The sequence below is a fragment of the Sinocyclocheilus rhinocerous genome, unplaced genomic scaffold (genome assembly GCF_001515625.1).
Source record: "Sinocyclocheilus rhinocerous isolate Xijiao unplaced genomic scaffold, SAMN03320098_v1.1 scaffold506, whole genome shotgun sequence".
NCBI classification, from domain to species: Eukaryota; Metazoa; Chordata; class Actinopteri; order Cypriniformes; family Cyprinidae; genus Sinocyclocheilus; species Sinocyclocheilus rhinocerous.
The window spans coordinates 321,170-334,229 of NW_015647040.1; the positions used below are offsets into that span (position 1 = coordinate 321,170).

The 13,060-nt window shown below is 35.4% G+C and overlaps 1 protein-coding gene across 1 annotated transcript in view; it reads left to right on the forward strand.

Annotated features, from left to right (window-relative positions):
* The first annotated feature begins 644 nt into the window (after positions 1-644).
* The window catches only part of LOC107708524 (E3 ubiquitin-protein ligase RNF180-like), a 21,601-nt gene continuing 9,185 nt past the window's right edge, over positions 645-13,060 (forward strand). Inside the window, exon 1 of the mRNA XM_016512786.1 lies at positions 645-648. The gene's annotated coding sequence lies outside the window, so the exon portion shown is untranslated. The remainder of the gene's footprint in view (positions 649-13,060) is intronic.

Genomic DNA, 13,060 nt, shown 5'->3' on the forward strand with positions numbered 1-13,060 from the left:
ATGTCCAGCTGTGGTTAGTGGATCTAACCTGCGATTAAGTTACACAATACAGTGGATTTTGGACCTTGGCTGAAGGATTTAAATATAGGTTATTTGTTTGGTGCATTATATTTTTGTATATTTCCACTGTTGCAAGTGCTCAGATTTGAAATAAGTCAGGTTTTGACTAAAACTTGTATATAAACAAAGTTTTAAGTTTTTTAAAATTGTTTTCAACAAAGTAATAGTCTGTTACAAAATATGTTTACATTTTGAATATAGTTTTTTTATTTTTGTTATTTTAAATTTGCAATAATATATAAATATTTTATTTTGGGGCGGGGGGCAATACACACACACACACACACATATATAGAGTATATACACATACTGTATATATCAATTTTTGTACCAAATATAATGAAAAATTATTATTGCTTTTCTGCTCGATTCTTAGTGCCATAAGTTGAGAACTGCTCCCCCTCCCTCTCTCTCTCTCTCTCTCTCTGTTTGTGTCGCAAGTCCTTTTGTCACTGATGAGATAAATATTTATGAGGGGGTGTGGAGGCGATTGAACCGACTTTCTTTGGACCGAGGGGCTTCATTAAATGCCAGGGCAAATCACTGAGGTCATGCGACTGAGTGAGATCCACGTCTGAAGTTCAACGTGTGGGCTCTCTGAAGTGCCCATCAGTGGGCTGCTGTGTAGACATGTAAAAAAAATCTCCACATGCTGGTATCTTCATATCAAAGAGAGCTGATTACCACCAAATATTTCAAATTGCACTTCCCTCTTTCCCTCTTCAGCATCAAGGGTTCCTTCAATCCCATCGCGGCCTCTTTTCTCTTATTCTTCACTGACAAGTCCATGTACGGGGCCCTCAAGAACGTACGACAAATAGCATGAAATGAAGAACACATCTGTTGGTTCATTGCAATGTTGGTGAATTTACTGGACTGTAAAAATGAGTCAAGTAAATAATGCTGACATATAACTAAGATTTTCTTGATTGTATTGGTTTGTTGTTGCTATATATACTATTAAAAAGTTCTAACAACTTTCAGGAATAACTTTCAGTTTTCAATCAGTACTTGCTAGTAAATTTTACAAATAATTACAAAATTCTGTAAGTAACATATTGAATTAAATGTGACATTTTGAATTAGAAATACTGAAATATTATTTTCTTATAGAACGTATAGCAATAAACTTAATTAACTCAATTATTTATTGTGTATTTATTTTAAATGGTGAAGTAATAGTGAAGTGACATGTGGCGTCACACGTCACTTCAATTGTGCTCTGCATTTAACCAATGCATTTATCAGCATTTATCCATCCAAGTGCACACACACACACAGTAGTGAACACACACACCGTGAACACACACCCAGAGCAGTGGGCAGCCATATTGCTGCCGCACCCAGGGAGCAGTTGGGGGTTCAGTGCCTTGCTCAAGGGTCTCACCTCAGTCGTGGTATTGAGGGTGGAAGAGAGCACTCTGCAACCTGCAGGTTACAAGTCCAACGCTCTAACCATTAGGCCACGACTGCTCTACATATACTCATCTTAAGCAGTGGCGGCTGGTGGAAAACATTTCAGGTAGGGCGCCACATCCAACAATTTTAGCATACATCCCAGTATGATTTATCCCAGTATCAAAACCAAAAATATCAAGAGTTGAAACATTTTAAATAAACCAAGTTCGAGATTACATGTGAGGACGATTCTCACAAAACTATATTTTCTGCAAGAATTTTTAAGAAAAATTAAAACATTTTTTAATTTTCATAATTCACAATTTATGTATACAGTGCAACAGTAAAAACTGTAAGGAAAAATAAAAAAATTAATGTTACATTTGTTTAGAGCATTTTCTATAACTACAAGTCAAAGCTGGAATACCAAACAGGACCACACAGAGAGCCAACAGACCACTATACCAGTCGCCTTAACCTGACTGTATGAGCAATATCACACGAGTAGCAGTGCGATATGGTTGTACATCGGCACGGCTGTGATTTGACGCTGATTGGACTATATATCCAGAGGCAGAACAAACAGTCTAAATATTAACAGTTAAATATTTTCATGTAGTCTTTAAAAGTAATTTTTTAAAGTTAATTTAAAGAAACCAATACTCCATTAAAATGGTTCTTAAAATGGTTGAAAAATGTATTTAAAATATTAACATCCGATTTTAAGTTATGCCATTATGAAATTTTAAATTCAGTCTATACATTTACTAAAATAATTTTAAAATAAATTATATTTAAATCTATGAGTCATAGAAACTGCTCTTTTTATGCTTTGTAAGTTTTACAAACACCCTATTTTTTACAGTTTGTGCTGACTTAAACAGTGTCTCTGCAAAGTTTCCCAGTCTTTTCCCTCAGTTGCGAGTGAGTTCCTCTCTGTGGATTATGAATACAGCTTGTGAAGGTTCTTCATGTAGTTTGGGTTGGTGGGAAAAGTCAGGCATTCTTTCAAACAGCTGGTGCCGACGGGTTAACATATGTCTAGAGGTGATAGCTGGATGACCTTGTCCTGTCCATCTCTGTGTGATAAGATGATCTGACAGATAACTCCCATGAGCCCCTGGACATGTGCTGCTTCATAGCACTCCAACCCTGACAACAGCATGTTGTTCTGAATATATCCGTCTTTTCCTTGGGATGCCATCTTGTTCAGTTGAACTATTAAATATGCATGAGGAGACTTGTTTGTATGTGTATGAAGTGACATCTCGATACTGCAAACACCACTGCTGATCAGAACTTTATGCTTTATATACACCTGCGGTTGTAATGGATTCATGATGTTCAACAACTCTTTAAAAACTTGAGTGATGGGTGTAGTTTTTTGCTGACACTGTCAGTCGACACTTTTAATGTCCCATTTTTTTATTTAATGTTCCCATAGCTCAGAAGAACACATGTGCATTTTTAAACCTACACTTCCTGTAATGCTCAAAGTATGATGTTCCTTATTGTGATAGACTGGACACATCTGCCATTCACAACATCCCTAAAACTTCAATGTTCAGGCATCACATGCTTCCCTTTAAGGTGCAGTGAGGTCCAAAGTTCTGATACCACTAGTAAAAATGCTTATATTTATATATTTTTCTTAATTTTTAAAAATAATTTCTCATTACAAGTTCAATTAAATTGTGTGGGAACATTTTATGTGTGGGATTGAAATTAATTTTAAGTCTTAATATTTGGTATGTCTTTTCAGGTCTCAAGTCTATGGCTAAAGTGGTTCATATGAGTTTTTTTTTTCACAAATCGCCATTTTCTGCTGGACATAATGAGCTTCTGAAATTTTGGGCCCCTGGTGGGCCACAGAGATATAACAGGGCACCCATGGCCCAAGCTAAATCAATCCAATTAACATTTTCTGAAATGTTTTTCTCATAATATCAGTTTGAAATATGTCAAAACTAACTTTTGGAGATTTTGCTGATTTTATTTTAATTTTTTTTAATTTTTTAAATTTATGTTTTTGTTTTTTGTTTTTTTTTGGGGGGGGGGCTGAAGTTTGGGAAGCTCAGCTCTAGCAAGATAATATCAAACAATTAAATTTGCAATAAGAATTTAAAAAGCAGCTGAGAAAGATTTGTGCATGTCCACATACAGTTTATTCATATATTAGAATGCGTGGGTCACAATTTGTAATTTGCGGAAAAAAAAAAGATTCTTGTGAACAGGTTTCTTTGTTTTAACTCAGTTCAGAACATTCACAGAACTGTCCCGGACTGGGTTTTTCATTTGGCGGTTTGAATCAGACTCACATGGTCAATGAATCAACTCACACCTGAACTCCGTGAGTATTTTTCAGTTATGTCAGTACTGAACCATTAATTGTTACTGTGATAGACTTACATCAGTCTATTTACGAACTAATTGTTCATATGACATGTTAGATGCAAACATTCACAACAGAGTTTGGTTGTAAAAAATAATAGTAGTATTCTATAATAAATGTCAGCAGGATCATGTGAAAGTATGAAATTTGTACATGGTCATTGTGACAAATTTGCTTACTAGAAATAGTTCTGAAACATCAATATTTTAAAATTAAATTCATGTCATAGTGTTTCAGTTTTATTTTAAGTTCTTTTTTTATTCAAAAACTGTTATTTTAAAAACTGTTCATTTCCTGGTTTAATTTTTTTTTTTACTGGTTTTAATTTAATTAAAAAAAATTTTTAAATGAGACTTTACACCACTTTAAAGCTGTGTAACTCAAGTGATCATTCAGTTGTCCTCTTTTTTGTTTGTCCATTATATGCCTTATTTATTTTAAAGATTGTAGTCTATGGCAAGAGCATCTTCTCAACAGCAATTTAGACAAACAACACAATCTCTTTTCACTCTCATAACAGGAAAAGCAATTATTTTTCTGAGCAACATCTAAATGGTTTCACACAAGGACCTGTTTTTGTCACCTAAACACCTTTTTGAGGCTAAATGGAAATTTTCTGGTTATGTGATGTGAAGAGACATGAATACTTTAGATCCAGCACACTGTCATAGCTGGCGAATATTTATTGATATCCTATAGAGTTGAATATTTTTATCTATGGAAGCCAGTTTCTGCCTTAGGATAAAAAAAGCAATTGAGACTTTATTTATTTATTTGTTTTCCCCCCAATTGCAAGTTTATAACTCACAATGTGACTTGGTCTTGCTTATAAGGCATATCAATGTGATATTGAATTATGCTTGTATAGAGTCCTACAGTACCTAACTCTGAAAACCTGCAGTGACCTCTGAGAGCTTTTGCACTTTTTTCCATTATTGCTGGGTTCATACTGACCCACCTGTCCATGGGGAACACACATGAGTGATTGTGAGCTGGCTTTAATCTGTCTTGCTGCGCTGTGCCTGGGGAGGGCTGCAGGTGGCTCAGACTACAGTGGAGCCAATGCCAACAGCGCAGTGCTTCCTAATACACAAAACCTCTAGAGCAGCTCCACTCCAGCACTGAAGTGTGTGCTTTTCAATATCTGCAGGTTTCAGAAAGAACTGCAGTCCTTCGATTAATTATTTGATTTTCTGTATGGTCTGTGCCTACACAGTACTGTACGCAAAAAATATTGATATTCCTCAGAGACGTCTCTCACAAGACTTTTCAACTGCACATGAAAACAGACGTAATCGATGGATAATTCAAATAATATTGATTAATCTATCATTTTGAATGGGAGTTTTTTGTTAATGATTTCTTGTATCCTTTTTCCTGTGAGTTGAATCTTAGAGTAGAAGAAAATGAATGCTCTGAGACCACATTTAACAAAATTTAAAGTCTTGACATAAATGTAAAGATTAATCATTTAGAAAAGTGTAAAACAATGTAGCATTATGACAGAAATGAATAAAAAGATACTTAAAATTCTGCACTATTTCTAGGTCACTAATCAAATACAAGGCTGCATTTATTTGATCAAAAATACAGTAAAAAAAAACATTAATACGGTGAAATATTATTACAATTTAAAATAACTGTTTTTTATTTTAATATATTCTAAAATGTAATTTATTCCTGTGATGGCAAAGCTGAATTTTCAGCATCTTTACTCCAGTCTTCAGTGTCACATGATCCTTCAGAAATCATTTTAATATGATGATTTGCTGTTCAGGAAACATTTCTTATTATTAATGTTATAAATGGTTGTGGTTCATTATGCTTTGATGAATTGAAAGTTAAAAAAAACAGCATTTATTTAAAATAGAAATCTTCTGTAAAATTAAAAAATGTTTTACTGTCACTTTTGACCAATTAAAGGCTTCCTTGTTGTGTGAAAGTATTAATTCCTTAAAATAAATCATACAGTATGTTCTTTTACACAAACTTGAAATTAAAAAATATTTTTTAAGTATTAACTTTTGGATCTGAGACATTAATTCGACTTTAATTGAAGTCACAAAAAGTAAACCGAACTGTACAATTAATATATTTTATATGTTTATGTGAGTCATTTTGTTTAAGAGTCATTTCACACTGGCTTGTGCCCCTGACGGCAAGCCTGCGTTTTTTGATAAGTCAGTTCTTTCCTCTCACATGAGAATACTTCAGCGAAACAGACAAACATCCTTTGCCAGTTTCCTGTAACCATAGAGATAGTGAGTTCAGCCAATCCCCAGCCAGGACTGTGTAGAATGTTTTCCTGAACTCTATGAATTTCCTTCCACGACAAACGCTCTCTCCTACATTTTTAGAGCACAACTCTCAGTTCCTCGTCAGGAATACTTCTATGGAATTCTGTGGACAAAGTAAGTTTTTAATTCTTTTCAAGTTTAATTTCTGCACAAATATTTTATTTCCACTGTGTTATAAGTTATGCAAACCTCAGAAGACTGGATGATTATGCTGTTGCAAAGTCTGTATATTACACACTTCAGCTCGTAGAAACAGTTCAACTGCCTCACAAATGCTTCAACATTGGCTCAGCCTCAGCAGCTCTCTGGTGTGCAAGACTCACCGAAGCCTTTGATTAAATTCTATATTAGACCCGAGATCTCCACAGGATGGCCGTCTTACTAGACTGATCTCAGCAGGTTAACCACTTACATATTGCAGTCATTCAAACAAAGGTTCATTCTGTTCCAATGCTGTTTTAATTGAGCACCATGAGTCGCCATCAGGCCCTGATCCTATTCCTGTGATTGCAAACCGTGTTCTCCAGAACAGATGTTCAGCGACGGTCGCCTACATTCACCTCTGCTGAGACACTTCCAAAAGGGGGATTTTACAGCAATGCCATAGAAGAACCATTTTGGTTCCCCTAAGAACAGGTCTTAAAAGAACCTTTTTAAAGAAGTTTTTCCACTATATAAATAAACCTTTTGTGGAATGGAAGGTTCCATGGATGTTAAAGGTTCTTCATGGAACCATAGATGCCAATAAAGAACCTTTATTTTTAAGAGTGTGTGGTTGAGAAACGCATGTCTGGATTGACGGGAGCTATGCCCACTGAAAGTACAGACAGAAACTTGATTGTTTTGCCCAATGTTCTTCTCAGGAAGCCATCATCTGTGAATCAATCATCAATGGGATGTAGGACCTCATCTCTGCCCCATGTTTGCTGGGACTTTGAGCTCAGTTTGGCTGTGGTGTTGATGGTCTTGGCTGGGATTTTGATCTTGGCATTGCTGTACTGGGTGCTCCTGCTGCGCCACAGGCTCCGGCTTGCTCAGGCCGGGAATGCTCTGGAATACTTTGCTTTCTACCACATGGCACGGTATGATCTAAAAGAGCCCAACTTGCCTGTAGTGACCCCTTCTCTTCCCTCCCCACCTCCACCTGTTCCCCAGCCTCCTGTTCACGTCACTCCACCTCCACCGCCCATGTTGTATGTGTCTGCCCCCATCATCCACACCACCCCACCCAGCCCTCACCCGTCATGTGGAGCTAGCTCGGACGCAGAGGTGTATTCACGGATCGGAGTCCTGCGACCCTCAAGACCCTCCAGTGTGAGTCAGACCCAGGTGATCCTGTTTGAACACTCTACTCTTTGACGGACTGACGCTTTCAAGTCCATGCACAGCTGATTTCATTTCAGCTGTGGTTATTTTGGGCTGTTTTGTCATATTTAAAGTGTCAGGGGTAGATCAGACAATCAACATCTTTGTAAGTACATTCATGTTTGAATTTACATTGGGCCCCCTTTTTTATTAGATGTGCTACATTTAAAATCTTTCAAATGTGTTTCCTATGTTAGGAAGAGTAACAGGAAAAGGGGTTTGTTTTGAAACAAACATATTCCTCTTTTTCCTGAATCTGCCTTTGGAATTTCCTTTAAAGGGTGGGATTTCCTGAGGAGACTTTCCATTGCTTTGTTCCTCTCTGCCTCTTAGGATTTGAATGTTCAATGTTCTTTCACTCGCACTGTCTTAACAAATGTACATTAAGTAAATATGTATTATAAAGTAAATAAAAAAAAATATATATATATATATACTGTATATATATATATATATATATGTGTGTGTGTGTGTGTGTGTGTACTACCATTCAAAAGTTTAAGGTTGGTACAATTGTTTTTTACATGTTTTTGAAAGAAGCTTCTTATGCTCACCAAGGCTGTATGTACGTGTTTTTTTATTTAAAAAAATCAGTGAAATATTATAACAATTTAAAATAGCTGTTTTCTATTTAATATATTTTCATCTGTAATTTATTCCTTTCTGTCATTGCAAAGCTAAGTTTTCAGCAGCCATTACTCCTCAGTGTCACATGATCTTTTTAATATGCTAATTTGGGGCTCAAGAAATTTTTTATTTTATTTATTATTATCAATGTTGAAAATGTTTTTCTTGAAACCATAATACTTTTTTCAGGATTTCTGATGAAAAGAAAGTTCAAAAGATTGTAAAAAAAACAAAAAAAAAGATTGTATAAAAGATTCAAACATTTATTTGAAATAGAATCCTTTTTGTAACATTATAAATGTCTTTACTGTCACCTTTGATCCATTTAAAGCATCTTGCTTGATGAAAGTATTAATTTCTTAAAAATATATATCTGACCCCAAACGTTTGAATGGTAGTGTATACATATATTTATTTTTCTGTGATATATTTATAGATATATTGTAAACCTGTGGACACAGTAAATACTTGCTTCTGAGTTAGTAGCTGTGTAAATTACAGCACACTGCAGCCGTGCCCTTTGTCATCTCTGAAATGCATATGTTGTTCATGTACAAATATTCTAAGGCCACAAAGTATATCTGAATAATTGATTACTCTCTACCACTTCCCTTTCTCATAATGTATAATTTAGCATTGTGAAATAGCTGTGGGAGGATTATGATAATTGTGGAGCAAAAGTTCACAACTTTTTTTTAACTGAAAACTTGCCATGGATTTTATATTTTACTCAGTACAGATTAACCTTGAATATAACTGATCTAAATCATATTTTCCAAACCATTTGATGTATTTAAATCAATGATTAAGATGTATGCTATTCACAGCTGAATTATTCAGTCACAGTTAATGTATTGATGCTCAAAGCACTTGCTGGTCAGATGTACAAGCTCTATTCTTCCCATTTAATCGCTGCAGGATTGCTTGTGTACATGATGAGAGAAAGCTGTCCTTTATGTTTATAAGAACATTTAATTAAGCAAAAGAAATTTGTCACTTGAAGTGTTAAGTGTTAAATAAAGCAATATATTTTTCAACACTGTGAATACTTTATGGATAATATCATGCAACTGTCTATCAAATGTATATATGTTGTTCTGGTCTGTGACTTGGAATGTTGAGGTAATTCTTATTTAGGAAACAAGCTAGAATCAGTTCCATCCCTGCAAAGATTGTAAATGTGCATGATTGCATGTGTGTATGTGAGTGTCTTTGCTTTTACACCAAGCTGCATGTTTGTGCTTTGTGCTTGACAGTCTGAAACTTTTGATAACAGGAAACAAGAGAATGTATAAAATGAACAAAATATATTTTGCAGTGGTGAAAATATACTGCATTTTTGGAGCCGTGGCCATGTATAGTAAATGTTCCAGACACACAAAAAGTGGCTCCTATGCAGCAGATGTGACTTTGATTCTAGTATCACGTACCGATCCCACTTTCCTTTGCTTTCATTTCCTGTCTCCTCTTAACTGTCTCTTTCATTAAAAATGGCAAAAAGCCCAAACCTAAAATAGCAATGAACAATACATTTCAATTTTATGGTATACTGCCCGTTTCTTTCTCATAACATGTGGACACCTTTTCTTCTGTGCTGATTTTGAATGAAGTGCTTTGAAAAACTTACCTTTCATATGTCCTTTAACTGAAGTTGGAATACTAGCACCTGCCACCTCTGGGAAAGCTTTCATTGACACACTCCAGCTGTAATTGTGAACCACAGAACCACATTTTTTGTTGTTTTATTTTAGGTCTGTTTGACAATTGTTGCTAGTGTGCACAAGACCCAAGCAGGATGTTTTTTGTTTTTTTTTGGATGTGCCAATTCCCCTGTGAATTACGTATGGCTGAGCTGAGTTCTTGAGTTTAAACCTTTGTCTCTTGTTCTTGTCTGCTGTGAAGACGGTCACTTGAGAATCAGCATTCAGCTGGCTGGATTACATTGGACTTTCCAGAATATCTTTTTATGACAGTGCATCTGCCTCTGATTATTCTTGGTTGAAAGACTGAGAAATATTCAGAATTTATAGATCTCAAACTTAACAACCACAGCTCGTAGAAAGCCTGATTATGTAATTTCACCTGAAGTGGTCTTGGTGTCACACTTTTTTAACCTGAATAACTGTTTTCAGTTATTTAATAAACACTTGCAGTTCCTGCCTTTTTATATGATTGCATTATGTGTAAAACAATGATTTTTCAAAACTGTAAATATAACAAAGATTATTGGAGTATGTTTTACCACAACATATTATTTCAGTCTTCCTGAAATTCCATGTTTAATATCAATGTGTTACTTGCCATTTCTTTGTATACAAGCAAGAATCAATTTTTAGAAATTGCTAATAAATTTCACAAACAATTGAGAAAATAGTTTTCTTGTAAAAAAAAAAAAATACTCCAGGAATCTTTGTTGTATTTCTGGTGCTTTTTTTGCCCCTTTCAGAGCTTGACAAACCGTTATGCTCTTTTTGGCTGAAAAGGTTTAATTGTTAACCAGTTTCAAACTGTCTCTACTGTATATTTGTTAGGAAACTCTTAAGCATTTTTTGCAGAGCTGTAACCCAAAATACACAATTATGATGGACCTCCCCAATGTTTGTTGAGCGATCAGCAGTGGTTTCTCAGCAGGTTTCTGGAGCTTTATCATTGTTAATAAATAGCTGTGGATCCTCAGGTTGCTAAATCATGCCAGCTGTGGGTGTGCACGTGGGCTCTGTCTATTGTCCTAGGCCTTTGATCAGATAATTGCACCTCAGACCCAGAGTTTGAAACATCTGAGTGTCGCTATGGTGACCAGCATCACTGTGTCTGCTCTGTTGAGTGGCTTTTAGTGATTCAAACACAACTGGATGGCAGGGCTGCTGTAGCAACTTTTGAGACTATATGATCCTAGCAGTAGTCCTCCAAAAACAAAAACAATTATTCCATAGATTTGTTGCTCTAATGGGACAAAAGATTTGGAGTTTGAATGCTCAAGTCATAATGTAGCACAGTTGCCTGTTTTATTTTATTTTCATTTTCAGCACTTGATGGAACAGACAATTTTGTTTCAACAAGAATTCATCAGTTGACATAAACAGTGCCAGCTGGGGACCTGTTAATATAATTCATTGGAACAATTTGCACTGGCACGTTCGTGATCATGTAAAAGCCTTGAGATTTCTATCACCACAGAAATATAGAGATATGTGCGGTGGAGCATCTTGTTGTAAAAACATTCTTTTATGAAGGGATTTGTTAAGAGGATCTTTTGGCCTCTCCATTGCTCCTTTGTTTCCATTGTTTCACACAGGGTTTCCACAGGGGATTCCACAAGTCAGGATTAAGGGCTTTTAAAGTGCCTGGCAAAGAGGAAACGTATAAAGATTTAAATGATGGACTAAGAGAGACGCGTCAATAAATATATACCTGTCTCTTGTAATAAAAATAACAGCTGCCATATTTATATAAATGTTCAAGTGGCAAATATCATGATGCACTTTGAATAGCATCATGTGAGCAAAGGACACCTCCTGTGATTAGCTTTTTGAAATCCTTGATCTGTGAATTATTAAATGTGGTCATGTGCCATCAAACATGATATGAAAAAAATTAAATAGGTTTACAATTACAGTATTACATATATACTGATACTTATATAATGGATATGCTTATGCCTCCCTCCATCCAAGTCAATCTTATAAACGTGTTAATATCTTCAAAGGCGTCAAACGTTTAAGGTGACGATACATAAAAAGGTGTCCTTAGAATTTTATTTTCTTGCAATTACTTATTTAATTTGTTAGACAACAGTAAAATATATTCCTCGAACAATTATTTATTTTTAATAATTCAAGTCAATTATTTTTATTATTAAATGTGGTCATGTGCCATCAAACATGATTTGAAAAAAAAAAATAGGTTTACAATTACAGTATTACATATATACTGATACTTATATAATGGATATGCTTATGCCTCCCTCCATCCAAGTCAATCTTATAAACGTGTTAATATCTTCAAAGGCGTCAAACGTTTAAGGTGACGATACATAAAAAGGTGTCCTTAGAATTTTATTTTCTTGCAATTACTTATTTAATTTGTTAGACAACAGTAAAATATATTCCTCGAACAATTATTTATTTTTAATAATTCAAGTCAATTATTTTTCTTTGTGTATTGCACAGCGTGATCTTCTCATTCATAAACATTAGTTATCATTTTATCTGTTTTGGTCTGTGCATGTGATCAGATGACAATACAATCAGAAGGACAAGGACACGAGGTAAACATACAGTGGGACTTTTTATTTTGACATAATGGACATGATCTTTGTTCGTCATGGATATGAAATAAACATTTTCATTTTTCAGTACACATTATGTAACCCGATATCATAGCATATACATCTGATATATAAAATCAGTTATATTTATAGTAGTTCTAAGTTTTCAGTGCTGTTAAAATACACCACTATTGTTTTTCTGAGCAACCAGGACTGTTTAAACTAGTGTTTCTGACAGTTAAAACTGAAAAGACAGTATGTTTATGGTCTGCAAAAATGGCATTTAATGATTTTCTTGAACGCGCTCTGAAAGTCTTTATTGAAGTATGCGTAAATGATGGGATTCAAAAGCGAGTTTGAATACCCGAGCCAATTAATGACGTCGATGAGCCACAAAGGCATATCACAAGACGGACAAAAAGGCAGCACGAGCGCTTTGATGAAGAATGGCAGCCAACACACAATGAAAGTGCCCATTATAATGCCCAGAGTCTTCACTGTCTTGCGCTCGCGCGCCAAGGCGAGCTTCCTCTTCGCCTCGGTGTTCTTCTCGTGTTTGTTCTCGAACAGAGGGACAGAGTTTGGAGTGTTGGGCAGAGGCAGGTTGTTTTTGGAATTGCTGTGAACCTCGATGATCTCCAGAGACTCGCCGTC